Consider the following 15,799-nt stretch of genomic DNA (forward strand, 5'->3'; position numbering starts at 1 on the left):
AGAGGGGGGACACATGCAATCAATGCCATGCTCCAAAGCTATGTCCGGGTCATTCCCTTCATTAACTAACATGCTACTTTACTCAGCATTACCTAGCCTCTGAGGACAGCTACACATGCTATCCAGGGTGTGTGACATATCTCTGTCACTCCCACACACTTCAGGTCTGGAGACTTTGTCAAACTTTTGTCAAGCCTTTGTCTTGGCATTTAAAGGCATGATGAAAGCCTTTGGAACCCATGTATAATCATGCAGTATAAATGCTTGATGATTAATTTATATTATAATCCCATTATTACCATTTTGGTAGTATGTGTTTAACCTCCAGTGGTAGTGGAGAGTATTACTAATCATCATCCAATAGCAATCATTAAAGATGTGTGATGAAGACTAGAGAATCAGAGCTGGCACCATCTTGTTGATTATAGAACGAATGCACAAGGCTTGCATTTGGTACATACTGGCAGAGAAAAAGAGAGACAGAGAGAGAGCGCGATAGAGAGGGGGGGGGGGGGGGAGAAATGGAGGGGGAGAAAGAGGCAGAGGGGGGACAAAGAGAGAGATGGAGAGAGATAAATATTAAGAGAGAGAAAGATGGAGAGATGGTTGTTTTCTCTGTGACTGTCTGGCTTGTGGACACCAAGCAGACTCCTAACATCATGCGGTATGTTGTGTTCTCAGAACCATGCCTGGTAGGCTTCTAGCTCTTCGGTCTTAGGGCAGACCAGACCCAAACACACATAAGAGGTGCTATTGTAGTTTTGAAGAGTCTCTTTGAACCACATGGTTAGAGTTGGAGGTCACGTATCTTTCACTCTTTCCTAAAACAAAACAGTATTTTCATTGCCTGTGTGTATGTGATCATTATCAGTTTGTTGCCGTGTTAGAGCAGAGAGAGTTGAACCTTGAAGTCAGAGAGGGTTTAGCTCAGAGACCTTGCAGTTCCTTCCATACCTACCGCTATGGAAGGAAGGTTCAGGCACAATGCATGTGATGCCTGCTGTTTTTGTGAAGAATGAAAGGTAGAGAAAACACACACACGCAGGCACACACATCATTTCATATAGCACTAACATTTATCTCTAAAAGTCTCTCACACATTTTAAAATGAGTCACTCTAGATAAGCTAGCCACACTGTAGAAAACACTATCGATGACAATTGGTTATGATGACGATGCTTTAGATAACGATGGTAATGCTGATGATGAAGATGCTGTGCGACGAAGAAGTATTTATATTTTCTGTTTGTGGTGATTCCGTCCAGCGACTGATCTCAACTGGTCCTGCACAAGGCTGCTGGAAAAAGCGTTGCCCCTGTTTTTAACTGACTCACTGGGGGTCTGGGATTACTGGCCGCTAGGCTAAGCTAAGCCTGGCTGACTGTGCAGCTAATACCCTGCTAAAGAGAGGGAGGCCTGGGGTAGCGAGCCGCTAACAGTGCCCGGCCGCCCTCTGTAATTGGGCAGCAGACAGACAACAGGAAAAGAGAGTTGACAGCTCTTGGCAGGGATAGAGAGAGAGAGAAAGAGAAAGAGAAAGAGAAAGAGAAAGAGAAAGAGAAGAGAGAGAGCGAGAGAGAGAGAGAGAGAGAGAGAGAGAGAGAGAGAGAGAGAGAGAAAGAGCGCTTGGCTGTGGAGAGAGAGAGAGAAAGGATAGAAGTCTGGGGCTGCTGTGTCTAAACATTACTACATTACTAGTAGCTGTCAAATCCTTGCTTCCTCTATCATTGAGCATCAAGGACCTCCTCTCCTTCAATGGGTTTTGAGAGGAATTGAGGAAACAAGAATGGAGAAAGCAATAATTATTTGACGGCTAGTAACGTTTTCAGACACTGCCCGGGTTTCAGTGTTTCTCTGTGTGTTCCAGGTGGATGGGGGAGATATAGTGGAGGATATACTGTATGTAGCCTAGCACGTGAGGTGGGGTTGCTGAGAGAGCAGATAGCATCTTGTCCTGCAGCATGTCATGTCCCTGGCCGCTCCTCCCAGCTCTGACTGCTCTGCTCTGCTCCTCCCTGCCCTGCTCAGCTCAGCCCACTCTGCTGTTTGTCAGCAGACCTCCTTTTTGCTTTACTGTTTTGGTCCTCCTCCACCGCCTCCTCCACCTCCTCCTCCACTTCCTCCTCCTCCTCGAACAAAAGCCCCATGGCTTTCAGCAATTAGGCTGAAATGTCCCAACTACAAGCGTGTTACGCAAGTTAGCAGCAGTGGGGTGTAGGGATGTTTGTCGAGAAGTTTTGAAGCTCATCTCAGTGAAGTGGGGTATTGATATGTCTACTAGAAGACAACACGGCGGTGCTTTTTTGTTGTGTTAAGTTTAAAGTTTTAAAGTTTATTCGCCATGTGCACAGGATACAACAGGTGTAAAATAGTATAGTGACATTCTTACCTTGAGAGCTCTTTCCCAACAATGCAGTGATAATAATAATGTATACACCGGGTGGGTCTAATCCTGAATGCTGATTGGTTAAAACCGCATTCCAACCGGTGTCTATTCCACAAGTTACCACCGGCAAAATCTATGACGTTATTTACTCTGTTCCATCTGACTGCACAATCCACTGTGTCATCAGCCCAGCCAGGCAAGTTATAAACTTGGTCTCCACTATAAAAAGCATCTAGACATTATCTCACATTTCTTTTAGACTAACATTTAGTTTTCAACAGCGAAGATTTGTATAAACCTTGCTGTCTGTCTCTCCGACATTTGCAACATTGTTTCAGTATTCAAATTCGATCTCCAGCTGTCCCGTAGTAATGAACGTCGGGACGAGACAGACAGGCAGGCACCGTTTCTCAACCAGTTGAAATCATGAATCAGCTGGCATCATTTTTATGGATATATACAAAGAAATGTAAATTGAGTGCAGCTAGTTTGCGGTCTTTCCAGCTTCAGTTTGAAGTGATTGGGTTAGCTGTGTTGTTGGCTAGCTCCTCTGAACAACAGTGTCCTGACGAGAGAGCACATTTTCTATGCCAGGCGAAATCGCAAATCATTAGCTCATGGTTATGGACTTATCCAGATAAATGTCACTAGAAAACAGCTTAAACAAATGCAAATGCAGCTACTGTTGTTATTCTATCTGCACTGTTTGACGTGACTGTAAGTTAGCCGTAGTTGGCTAGCTAGCAAGCAAGCAAGGGATAAGAACGTTGCCAGCCAGTATGGCAATGGAACATTTCGAATGAACGACTGGGTCGCGTCCATAGATACAGAAAAAAAAGACTAAACGACTGGCAACCGAACCGATAGAACGAACGAACGAATGACCAGCTGGCTTGGGTAGCAACCCTAGATTTGTGTCGGGACTATATCTTGTGGAAGGATGAAATAGTATGAATAATAATCAAAATAACGTTTTTAATGAAAATATGCCAATCATTATTTGAATATGTTGGTAACCCGTTGTATAAAAGTGATAATGCTCTCGAAGCCGGTGTGTGGAGGATATATTGGCACGGTTTGCTGGCCCTCGACAAATATATCCTCCAAACACCGGCTTCTCGGGCATTATCACTTAAATAGATAATAATATAAAATAGAATAAAACAAGTTATAAAAATAAAAACCACACAAGAACTACAAGTTAGAAACAAAGGTGTTGTTGCCTACTCTCACCACCTGTGGTCGGCCCGTCAGGAAGTCCAGTATTCTGGTGTTCAGTCCCAGGGTCCCGAGCTTGGTGACGAGCTTGGAGGGTACTATGGTGTTGAACGCTGAGCTGTAGTCGATGAACAGTATTCTCACATAGGTATTCCTCTTGTCCAGGTGGGAGATGGCAGTGGAGATTGTAATTGAGATTGCATCGTCTGTAGATCTGTTGGGCCGGTATGCAAATTAGAGTGGGGTGTCTGGGATGATGGAGGTGATGTGTGCCATGACCAGCCTTTCAAAGCACTTCATGACTACAGATGTTAATGCTACAGGGCGGTAGTCATTGTGGCAGGTAGCCTTAGAGTTATTGGGAACAGGAATGATCGTGGTCAGTTTGAGACATGTGGGGATTATAGACTAGGACAAGAAGAGGTTGAAAATGACCGTAAAGATGCCTGCTCTGAGAACGCGCCCTGGAATACCAACCGGCCCTGCGGCCTTGTGAGTGTTGACCAGATAAAAAACTTTACTCAGGTCGGCATTGGGATGACGGGGGCCCTCGTGCACGGTTCGATGTTGTTTTTGGTTTATACTACATCTATCGACATGTCTGTATACAGTTGTCGCAGTGACATCATTAACATTCTATTGTCATCCGACATTAAACTTGTTGTTGTCGTTATGAAAAAGTATAAACACAAAAACGACAGGCTGCATGACATCAGCAGCCCGGTGGTCCAAAATAGCATAACTGGTGTATTTTAACACCAATAAACCCATCTGTTTAAAAATGAATTTAGTATATGTCAATTTAGGAAAGCAGGCAACTAAACGCAACTTTCTAAACAATGTTTTGGTTAGTTTCTAGCTTGTTAGCTAGCTGGCTAATGTTCCGTTAGCTGGCTAGCCATTTTAAATAATGACCATATCATATAGCTGACAACATCTTAACTTTAACTATTTTGTATTCATTATTACAGGAAAATAAACTCACAACTAGATCAGTATTTACAAGTTAATGGTGAGCTAATTACAGAAGTTGTAAGTGTGACGAAATAATAGCAGGGCATTCTACCGGAGAATTTTAGAACATGGACACTGTCTCGTTGGCCTAATGTTATATCCTAATTTGTCTTTGGTGCAGGTCATGTTGTTCTTCACATTACTGTCTCTGGTAAACACACACTATATCAAATAAAATCAAAGTTTATTTGTCAAATGCACAGGCTACAGAAGTTGTAAACGGTACAGTGAAATGGTTACTTGCAGAGTGGAGGCTTTTGTTTAGACATGTAGCTAGCTAAACAATTAACCATTATCCCAACTCATAATGTTAATACCCTGCATTAATCTACAGATAGCTAAAGCTAACCAACTAGCTAGGTTCAATGTTAGCTAGCTAGCTAACATTAGGCTATAACTAGCAATGCAAATGGCTCTGAGATACGAATATTATTACTACACAGATCATACACGTAACGTTAGCTAGTGAGCCAGCCAGCCAGCCAGCTAACGTTAGCTAGCTAGCTAACAGTACGTTTTAACTTGCAATGAAAACAACTTTCTGACTAAATTAGAAAAATATAATATCTGAAAATGTAGCTAGCTAGACTCTCTTACCCGTATACATGGATGAACGCTTCTACATCTCTGTCACGGATGCCATGGTTGCCCTTAGTTTGAAGATGTATTCCGGAGACAGGTGTTTTATACAACAGCCTTCTGTGTTCTCTTTTCGACTCCCTCCGCATTTGCAATCAAACGACTGAATTTGCTCCATCTCTTTAGCTATCATACTATGCTTCCACTGGGCATTCCACTGATTTCAAAACTCGGTCCTCCAGAAAGTGGAGAGCCTTAGCAACACTTGTGCAGGTCTTTGTGATATCTTTCAAAAAAGCTGCTTTAGAAAGGATTACCTACACATACTAACAGCTCATGTTATAGACAGAAGCGTGCTACATGGCAGACCAATCCGAACTCATCTCTCAGCATGTCCAGTCCATCCATTATCTTAGCCAATCATGGCTAGCGGGACGGTTCCTGTCTTTTTCCGTGGCTAAACCAACTAGGCTCATAATTTAAGAATTGTATTTGTATTTACAGATGGCATACACGTTTGTTATTAAGGCACGTGAAAGTTCACATGTTCCAGAAGGCATTTCTGCCAAAAAACACTTTTTTATCAAAACAATTGTTTTACGTTCAAATGCCTCTCCTGTGAAGTAGTGACGCGTGACATATGCCTAGTTTCCTGAAATGAGTCACATATTGTCCTTTTGCCTGTTTGGTGGCTCTGCGGTGGTCGCAGTGGGACTACTTGTACGCATTCGTGTCTTCAGCCGTAGCTTCGGGGTTGGCTGCGATAGCCCTGTGTGCAGTAGCTCTGCCCTTTAGCTTAGCGTGTACCTCTGTGTTAATCCAGGGCTTTTGATTGGGGAAAGCAGCGAAAATTCACTGTGGGGACAACATCGGCGATGCATTTCTTGATGAAGCCCGAGACGGAGGTGGTTAGCTTGTCGATGCTATTGCCGGAGTCCCAAAACATATTCCAGTCAGCGCTAGCAAAGCAGTCCTGCAACATAGCCTACGATTCTGAGAACCATTTCTCTAAGGAGCGCGTCACAAGTACTTCCTGTTTGAGCTTCTGTTTATAAACAGGAAGCAGGAGTATAGAGACATGATCTGATTTGCCGAAGGGGGGAAGAGGGAGGGCCTTGTATGCTTGCTTGTGGGTTGAGTAACAGTGGTCTAGGACTATATCGCCCCTAGTGGCGAAGGAGACGTATTGACAGAAGTTGGGCATATTGCGGTTTGTGCCATTGTCCCAACCTTAAGACAGACACCTTGAGAGGACTCAGATACATTTTGCATTTAGACATGTCCTTTGGCTGACATTTTTTATTACGATATTCATGAACTGAACTCTGAGTTCTGTCGCTCTCACTCTCTATTGTCTCTCTCATGCATAATCTCCACTCCATCCCCGTGTGGTACAGTAAGGAGAGACAAGTCCATGCTGCTGCAGCTCTGCATGTGTCTGTGTGTCTGCCGGGTGCTTGGCTGCAGGCTGCAGTGCAGTTGTGCTCCAGTCTACAGTGGCATCCAGCCTAGTCTCTTAGTACCTTAAATTACATAATATCCCCTACAGGAGCTACTAGTCTGTGTCCGTGCTGTTCTAACTAGTACTGACAAACTGTCCTTGTTCAGCACAACACAGCACTATAGCAAACAGCACAGGATATACTGCTGAGCTCTGTCCTTCACTTCTCACTTCCCCCCCTGCTCCTCCCCCTATGGACATTCCTTCGGGGACATTCTGTTGTGGTGCTCGGAGCTTAAGAATTTCACTGTACCCTGTAATTACATCTGCGACCCTGTGCATGTGACTAATAAACTCATCTAATCTAATCATCTAATCTAATGTACACAATAGTTTACATTACTAATTAGTATGTAGCAATACATTGGATATTATGCATTCTGGTGACAAGTGGTGTGCTAGTGGACATTAGTACATAGCCCTGGTCGCTCTTCCCAGCTGATGTTGTCACCTGGGTGTAGAGAATATGGCTTCTGAGAATATGGATGATATTGGATGGGAATGGCTTTGTAATGTACAATATCTAAAAGACTGGCACTAAGCTTGTCTTTGGGGCATGCTGGTGTAGAGCTTGGCTTGGATCACAGACAGCAACAGAGTTGACAGGAAGGTGTGCAGCCAGGGACAGAGAGGAGGAAATACAAACTGACAAGCAGCCAAATGTAACAGCTACACATGGGTTTGGTTGGGCATGACAGGCTCGTCACAACAACACACAGAGAGAGAGAGACAGACAGAGGTGGATAAATGGCCACACAGACAGGTAGCTGAACTGGATACTATCCCGATGTGACAGTAGTATTAGAACTAAAATGACAGGAGGAGTGGTAGGAGAACTTTGAAGAGGGGAGGTAGAGAAGGAAGAGAGTGAGAGGGGAATGTGTGCAGGGTGAGGTGAGTGAAGTGGGGAGAGGCAGGGAGGCAATGAGGGCGGCAGGAGGGGAGAGCCCAACCATCAACAGTGCTGAGGGGTCAAGCTATGCGGCGGGAGATGAAAGGCTGATCGTCTGTGGCAGTGCCAGGAGGTCTGGGGGAAACGAGGTTAGGGGGTCAAGCCACGCCGTTCCAGAAGCCCCTTTTGACACGGCAGCGAGATGACCCGTAACAGGTTCTGGGGGGCTAGCTATGTAAGCAGGAAGTGCTCTCTCTCTCTCCCTTTATTCTTTCCCGGGGGGGGGGGGGATGTTGGATGTTGGACGCGGTCCCTGGCATGGCTGCCGTTTTCATGCGAGCCGAGGCCTAGCTAAGAAGCAAGCAAGCGTGGAGGCGTACTGTAACAAACAACTTCCTAACAACATAATGCCGTTCACTCCCTCGCAGCTTTGGTGTCACGTTTCAGCTGAAACTCTGGGTTTCAGCAGTTTCACCCCAAGCTGTAAAAGGGTTGTTATTCCATCCTGGGCCTTGTTGTTGTGCAGATTATCCACCTTTTGGAACCGATTTACAGTAGATTTACAGTAGTTGGGACGTTGCCCGAGTCCAGCGCATGGCCTTATTGTAGCCTGTAAACCAGGTTGTGTGGTTAGTACAGAAGGTTCATTCCATTGCTTCATTCCAATGAGCAAATGATATATGACTGTCTGTTTATCATCTCTGACAGTTTAGCAAAATAATGCAATGGATGAGCACAATAACACTGATGCTAATATATTGTCTCTCTCTGACTTTGAGTGGTTGTAAGGGCTTCAACATGCCTGGTTTCATTAGGTCATGGTCACAGTGTACCTCGTGTGGTAAAGTGATTGCACAATGACTATCTGACGTGTTTCTCCCAGTGGTGACGTCCTGTTTTGGTGAATGTATTTTTCTTGTTAATGTCTCAAATCAAGGAAATGGTACATACACACAGTGACTCATACATACTGCATATACGTACATAAATACAGTAATTTATAGGACATATTCCTCTATAGATAATGGGCCCGCTGTACGTGTTCCTCTAACATGAAAGACATGCTCTGGGGCAGAATTGAATGAAGGACACACATGCACATTGACCCTTGTTTCTCTGAATGCCTTGATGTCTGTGAAGTACTATAGGAAGTTACTGTGTTTACTGTGTCAAAAAAACAACAACACTATCTTAGATATGCCTCCATTAAATATCTCATGATTCATCGTCTAACGATTAAATGGAGCTTTAAGACCTGACACAGCTCTCGTTTTCTGCCCAGACTCCCGCCTACCCCCTCCAAACCAGCCCAAATATACATATATGGTCGTGCCCTAGGAGAACGGAACACACTGCTTCCTGGGAGATAATATTTGTGGCGCTCTTAATCCTCTGGTTGTGGGAGGCACAGGGATTATATTTGTGTCTAAATTTGGCCTCCATGGCGCCCCTGTCCTCAGCTACAGTACAAGTTGATAATCTATGTTTAAAGGGAGGTGGTCTAGGCTGGGTCTAGTGCTCCGCCGTGCCTGTGTCTGTGTCAGCCAGCCAATCCAGGATCACACAGAAAACAGACCAGGGGGACTGGACATTACAGTATAATTCCTATGACATAACCTCTATTTTCTTTCTCTCTGCATTATTGGGAAGGGCCCGTAAGTAAGCATTTCACTGTTAGTCTACACCTAACGAATATACATTTATTTTATTTTAAACAGACAAAAAAGAGAGAATATTCTGTTGCTATCACTTGGTAAACAACACTACAGTGGTGGAGCTTCCATTTGGGGCGGCAGGTAGCCTAGCAGTTAGAGAGGCGAGCCAGCAATGGGAGGGTTGCCAGTTAAAATCCCGGGTCCAACAGGAAATATCTGTTGGGAAGTGAGCTGGCAACCGGATGGTTGCTGGTATCAAATCCTAGATGCCATTGCCTGCTGTTGTACCCTTGAGCAAGGCACTTAACCCCCCACAACAAGAGCTCCCAGTGTGGCAGCCCCCCACAACTCTCCAAAACCTGTGTGTGTGTCTTTCGGAGGGGTTGGGCTAAAAGTGGAAGTAAAATTTCAGTTGGACCTTGTTTGCAATTGACCAATAAAGTGATCTTAATTTCAGATCAAGGCACTCTTGAATTATGAAAAAAAATGTAATAATGAGAATGCAGCCTTTAAATTATTCCCCAGAATGGGGATCCACATCTACACCAAGGGCAGTTATAAGGCAGCATCCCCCATTCCCCATCCCCCCTTCCCATTCCTCCCCCTCTCCTCTCCTCTAATGCTTGATGGCTCTCCTCCTAATCACAATCTGTGGTCATGACAACAGCTCTCTGGGAACAGAAAGGCAAGGATGCTAAGACTCCAGCTAAGAGAGACCACAGTCACTGGATTCTTAGGTGTAAGCAATGGGAGTATGGGCCTACTGGGAGTAGCTCCAGCAATGGGAGTATGGGCCTACTGGGAGTAGCTCCAGCAATGGGAGTATGGGCCTACTGGGAGTAGCTCCAGCAATGGGAGTATGGGCCTACTGGGAGTAGCACCAGCAATGGGAGTATGGGCCTACTGGGAGTAGCTCCAGCAATGGGAGTATGGGCCTGGGAGTAGCTCCAGCAATGGGAGTATGGGCCTACTGGGAGTAGCTCCAGCAATGGGAGTATGGGCCTACTGGGAGTAGCTCCAGCAATGGGAGTATGGGCCTACTGGGAGTAGCTCCAGCTTGCCCTCTGATAGGCTTATACCTATCCAATCCTTTCAGATGAACAGATTGGGGGTTGAGACTAAGGATTGTTCTGTCTAGGTTGACTTTAGATGGAACCATCCCCTCCTCCCCCAATGCTTATTTTATAACCTCGTAACACCTTTCTCTGTCTCTCTCTATGCCCCTGTTCCTTCAGCTCTATTTCCAGCTCATAGACACCTCTTATCTTGTCCCCATTCATCTTCCTGCAGGCAGGGCTGCTAGTGGCATAGAGCTGGGCTGTACCCTGTGATACTCATGTGAGCGTATTTGTCTCTGAAGCTGCTCTTTTCTTCCTCTCTCTCTGCTCTCTCTCTCTCTCTCTCTCTCTCTCTCTCTCTCTCTCTCTCTCTCTCTCTCTCTCTCTCTCTCTCTCTCTCTCTCTCTCTCTCTCTCTCTCTCTCTCTCTCTCTCTCTCTCTTCCCTGCCGTCTTTATCTCCATCCCGTGATGAAAGAAAAGAACACAGACAAATATATCAAAATATATAATTACCCAATGTTAGTCACCCCCCCACCCCCACTCCCTTTTTAGATACATATAATAATAGTTGTGAGGACAAACTTTGATCAGTTCCTTGACAGCCTGTCTCTTAACGGGCTGTCTATTGAGTACTCCTTTAAATGGCACAGCATGTTCTCCGGAAACCCTTCAAGCATTCTCAGCCAACCTTCAGACTTGGATAAGGAACGGAGGGCCACAACGTCCCTGAGAACAACTCCCAGTGTCACCAGAAGCTCAAGAGATTAGTCAATCATGTCATGTCAAGCCAACCTGACCAGTCCCACCATGGCCTAATGCTGAAATCGAGCTGTTGCTGCCTCTCCTCTCTCTTTGTCTCCAGATTGAATATAGAAAAGTGAAACTAGATGAGCTCATCTTCATCCACACTGTCGTAGTGTTGTGTATGTGTCCTGTCCCGACCACCCAGGGGAAACACAGATAATACACAGCCCTATCAGTTACCTTTTTCTCAGGGAAGATTACCTGCCTCCACAAACTCTCTCTCTGTGTTGAGTGAGGAAAGCCTCTGTTCTCCAACACCATTGGGAAATAAATGTATTTTTCATTAGCATAGATTGCTAACACTCAGCACAGTCACATAGCCAGAAGTAATTTTATTTTTCAATAGCTTAGATAGCTACTTGTCTTTAGCACTCATCACAGCACAGTCAGTCAAGTAGTCAGCCCACTGGAATGGTAATGGGACTGATGTAGTGGTAACAAATATGATAAGGTAGTGGCGGCTATTGTTACTGTAGAAATTAAGAAAGTCTTCTCATTAAAATTGTATTTTGACAGGGAGTCATGCTGAGACCAAGGTCTCTTTTACAGATGAGCCTTGTAATTACAAAAGAATATACACATCAATACACTACAAAAAGCAAAGCAGAGACACAAAACACAATCATAGAAAACAAACACATTGTTCTGTAAAAAGGTCCTCAATCAGCTGTCTGAATTGCCTTAGAGGCACCAAATCATACAATTTTAGAGAGTTTGGGAGATTATTCCACAAGTAAGGTGCAAAACAACTAAAAGCAGATTTACCTAGCCTCGTACAAACCATCCTGATCTCGCAAGCTTACATTCTGTATGAACCGTTGATCCTCTTTCTTGTTCTTTTTAAGGTGGATTATCACGTGAGTGTGACGCAACAGACGTCATCAGAGCGCGCAACAGAACAGTGTACTGTCCACACTCGGTTTGGTGTTTTTATGAAATAGTTTTCATTAAATAGCTTTTAATAATAGCTAAAGTTTGTATTGGTACTGATTCCGCGACGCGGTCAGTCTTTACGGCTGGAACCATCATTGTGGGCTGCTCGATGGTGAGAGATTTTGGCCTGCTTACGGTCTGTGAACCGACCAAGGTCCAAAGTCACCAAGGAGCCCGTGTCCATGAAATCAACTCTCTCCTGCCTACAGTTCTGGCCAACTACGTCAATATTGACACTATCGTCACTCACGTAGGTTTTAACGACCTCTGTTTTAGGCGGCCTGAGGAACTGAGGGAGGCCTACAAATGTTTTTTAAACACCCTCCCTAGCACAGGGAAGAGAATAATCATCTCTGGCCCCCTCCCGTGCTACCGAAGGTGTTCAGAACATTTCAGGCGACTCTAGTACCTAAACTAGTACCTGAAGAAACTTTGCAATGACAGGAATGTCTCTTTTTGTGTCAACTTTGATTTGCTGTGTAAGCAACCAGCACTTTTTAAAAGAGACGGGATTCACCCTAACCGCAGGGGTTCCAGGATTATTTCCAGTAACATCGCAGAATGTTTTAGAGACTGACAGACAGGGTCTGGTAGTGCTCCAGTTCACCCTGTCAGAATAAGCAACAGAGGACTTGGAAACCATATCAACTCCTGTAGAAATGGCACTATGGTTATTATGAGTAACCTCATTTATGTTCCTTTAACTCCGCCTTCTAGTGAGTTTATACAAACGGCCATCTCCTACCATTCTGATAGATTGGAGACTGTCAGAAAACGTTGTTGTAACATTAATAATCTGGTTGTTATTCCATTGGTTACCTCTAGGCAGATGCCCTACCTCTAAGCAGATGCCCCAGGGGCAGAGTGGCCCACACTCATTGAATATGGCACTTTTAAATGTTAGAGCAATCGATAGTAAAACCTTTCTTGTGAATGACCTCATTACTGAGTGCAAGGTTGATTGCATGTTTCTCACTGAAACATGGCTGTCTTCAGACTGTAGTGCTTCTCTTATTGAAGCCTCCCCCCGGACTACAGCTTTTCATAGTCTTTCAGAAAAGGGGAAAAGGGTGGGGGGACAGCCTCTATTGTTACTAATGCTCTCAGCTGTAAGGACATTTCATTTGGCAACTTTGGGTCTTCTGAGCATCATGCTGTACTGTTTAAATGTCAGCCACCAGTGCTGGCCATAACCCTGTATAGGCCACCAAAGCACTGCCCCACTTTCTTTACTGATTTCTGAACTATTGTCTATTGTCCTTGAGAACTATGATAACATCATTGTGTTGGGTGATTTTAATATTCATGTTGACAAAGAGACTGACTCCAAGGCCATTGATGAATCTTTTGAGCTCTATGGACTTTATCCAACATGTTACTGGGCCCACCCATAACCGCGGCCATACTCTGGACCTGGTTATTACCAAGGGGCTTTCTATTGACATATCCTCTATTGTTGATGTTGCTTTATCTGGTCACCACTGTGGATTTTTTACTACCTTGTTGCCCATAGCACAGGGTAACACTGAACGCATTATTAAGAAACGCTATCTTCCTCTGAAGTTGCAATAGATTTGATTGAGTGTATGAACAATACTCCATCACCTATTCTGCCTTCCTCTTGTGATGATTTGGTGGTCCCCTGTAGCTCAGTTGGTAGAGCATGGCGCTTGCAACACCAGGGTTGTGGGTTCGTTTCCCACGGGGGGCCAGTATGAAAATGTATGCACTAACTGTAAGTCGCTTTGGATAAGAGCGTCTGCTAAATGACTAAAATGTAAATGTAATGATTTAATTGATAACTTTAATAGCAAATTAAGGGCAACCATTGATGCCATAGTAAAGTTGAAAAAGGCCAGATCCAAAGGGAGAGCCCCTTGGATGAGTGAGGAACTAATACATTAAAGAGAAATTGCAGAAAGGCAGAGCGGAAGTGGAGAAAGTCAAAGTTGCAGGTCCATTATGATATTCTGAGAGAGCAACTTGGCATATACAACAAGGCAATTAGAAATGCCAGACAGGCACATTTTTCTAACTTGATCACTAATAATCAGAATAATTCAAGAGTGCTCTTCTCGACCATTGATGGCATGATAAATCCTACCCCTGCAAACCTAAGTTAACTTTTCTCCACATCTAAATGTTTGTGGCCTATTTCAGAGATAAGATAACAAACATTAGGCTGGGTATCAGTCTAGCAAGACCTGATGAGAAGTTTGATGATATGTGCTCTAGCCTACCATGCAAAGGCACTATGGATTTAGTTTCCCTGGTTGACACAGACATGCTCAGGAAAGGGATATCACAACTTAAGCCTTCTACCTGCCTTCTCAATTTTATCCCCACCAGCTTCTTCAAAACAGTTTTTAATTGCATATCTGAAGAGGTGCAAGCAATTGTTAATCACTCAGCCACTTTCCACACTGCACTAAAAACTGCTATGATGAAACCCCTTCCGTAGAAAAGTAACCTACATTCTTCAGCTCTTAGCAATTGTCGGTCAATCTCCAACCTTCCATTCTTAAGCAAACTTCTGGAGAAATTGGTTTTCAAACAGCAAAATTATTTTTTAAGTGCCAACTGTATTTTTGAAAAATTATAATGTGATTTTCGGGCCCACAACAGCACAGAGACAGCCTTAGTTAATGATCTTAGAGCCAATTGCCGATTTTGCAGGTTTTCCTACTTACAAAGCATATAGAGGTCTGTAATTGTTATCATAGGTACAATAGTTATCAAAAATCCAGAAAATCACATTGTATGATTTTTAAGTAATTAATTTGCATTTTATTGCATGACATAAGTATTTGATACATCAGAAAAGCAGAACTTAATATTTGGTACAGAAACCTTTGTTTGCAATTACAGAGATCATACGTTTCCTGTAGGTCTTGACCAGGTTTGCACACACTGCAGCAGGGATTTTGGCCCACTCCTCCATACAGACCTTCTCCAGATCCTTCAGGTTTCGGGGCTGTCGCTGGCCAATACGGACTTTCAGCTCCCTCCAAAGATTTTCTATTGGGTTCAGGTCTGGAGACTGGCTAGGCCACTCCAGGACCTTGAGATGCTTCTTACGGAGCCACTCCTTAGTTGCCCTGGCTGTGTGTTTTGGGTCGTTGTCATGCTGGAAGACCCAGCCACGACCCATCTTCAATGCTCTTACTGAGGGAAGGAGGTTGTTGGCCAAGATCTCGCGATACATGGCCCCATCCATCCTCCCCTCAATACGGTGCAGTCGTCCTGTCCCCTTTGCAGAAAAGCATCCCCAAAGAATGATGTTTCCACCTCCATGCTTCACGGTTGGGATGGTGTTCTTGGGGTTATACTCATCCTTCTTCTTCCTCCAAACACGGCGAGTGGAGTTTAGACCAAAAAGCTCTATTTATGTCTCATCAGACCACATGACCTTCTCCCATTCCTCCTCTGGATCATCCAGATGGTCATTGGCAAACTTCAGATGGGCCTGGACATGCGCTGGCTTGAGCAGGGGGACCTTGCGTGTGCTGCAGGATTTTAATCCATGACGGCGTAGTGTGTTACTAATGGTTTTCTTTGAGACTGTGGTCCCAGCTCTCTTCAGGTCATTGACCAGGTCCTGCCGTGTAGTTCTTGACTGATCCCTCACCTTCCTCATGATCATTGATGCCCCACGAGGTGAGATCTTGCATGGAGCCCCAGACCGAGGGTGATTGACTGTCATCTTGAACTTCTTCCATTTGCGCCAACAGTTGTTGCCTTCTCACCAAGCTGCTTGC

The 15,799-nt window shown here is 44.5% G+C and overlaps 1 protein-coding gene across 1 annotated transcript in view; it reads left to right on the forward strand.

Annotated features, from left to right (window-relative positions):
• adcy5 (adenylate cyclase 5) overlaps positions 1-15,799 on the forward strand; it is a gene marked incomplete at both ends in the record, with an annotated part of 122,185 nt that overhangs the window by 68,390 nt on the left and 37,996 nt on the right. The window lies entirely within an intron of this gene.

This window comes from Coregonus lavaretus (genome assembly GCF_964263955.1).
Source record: "Coregonus lavaretus genome assembly, chromosome: 16".
Taxonomy (NCBI): domain Eukaryota; kingdom Metazoa; phylum Chordata; class Actinopteri; order Salmoniformes; family Salmonidae; genus Coregonus; species Coregonus lavaretus.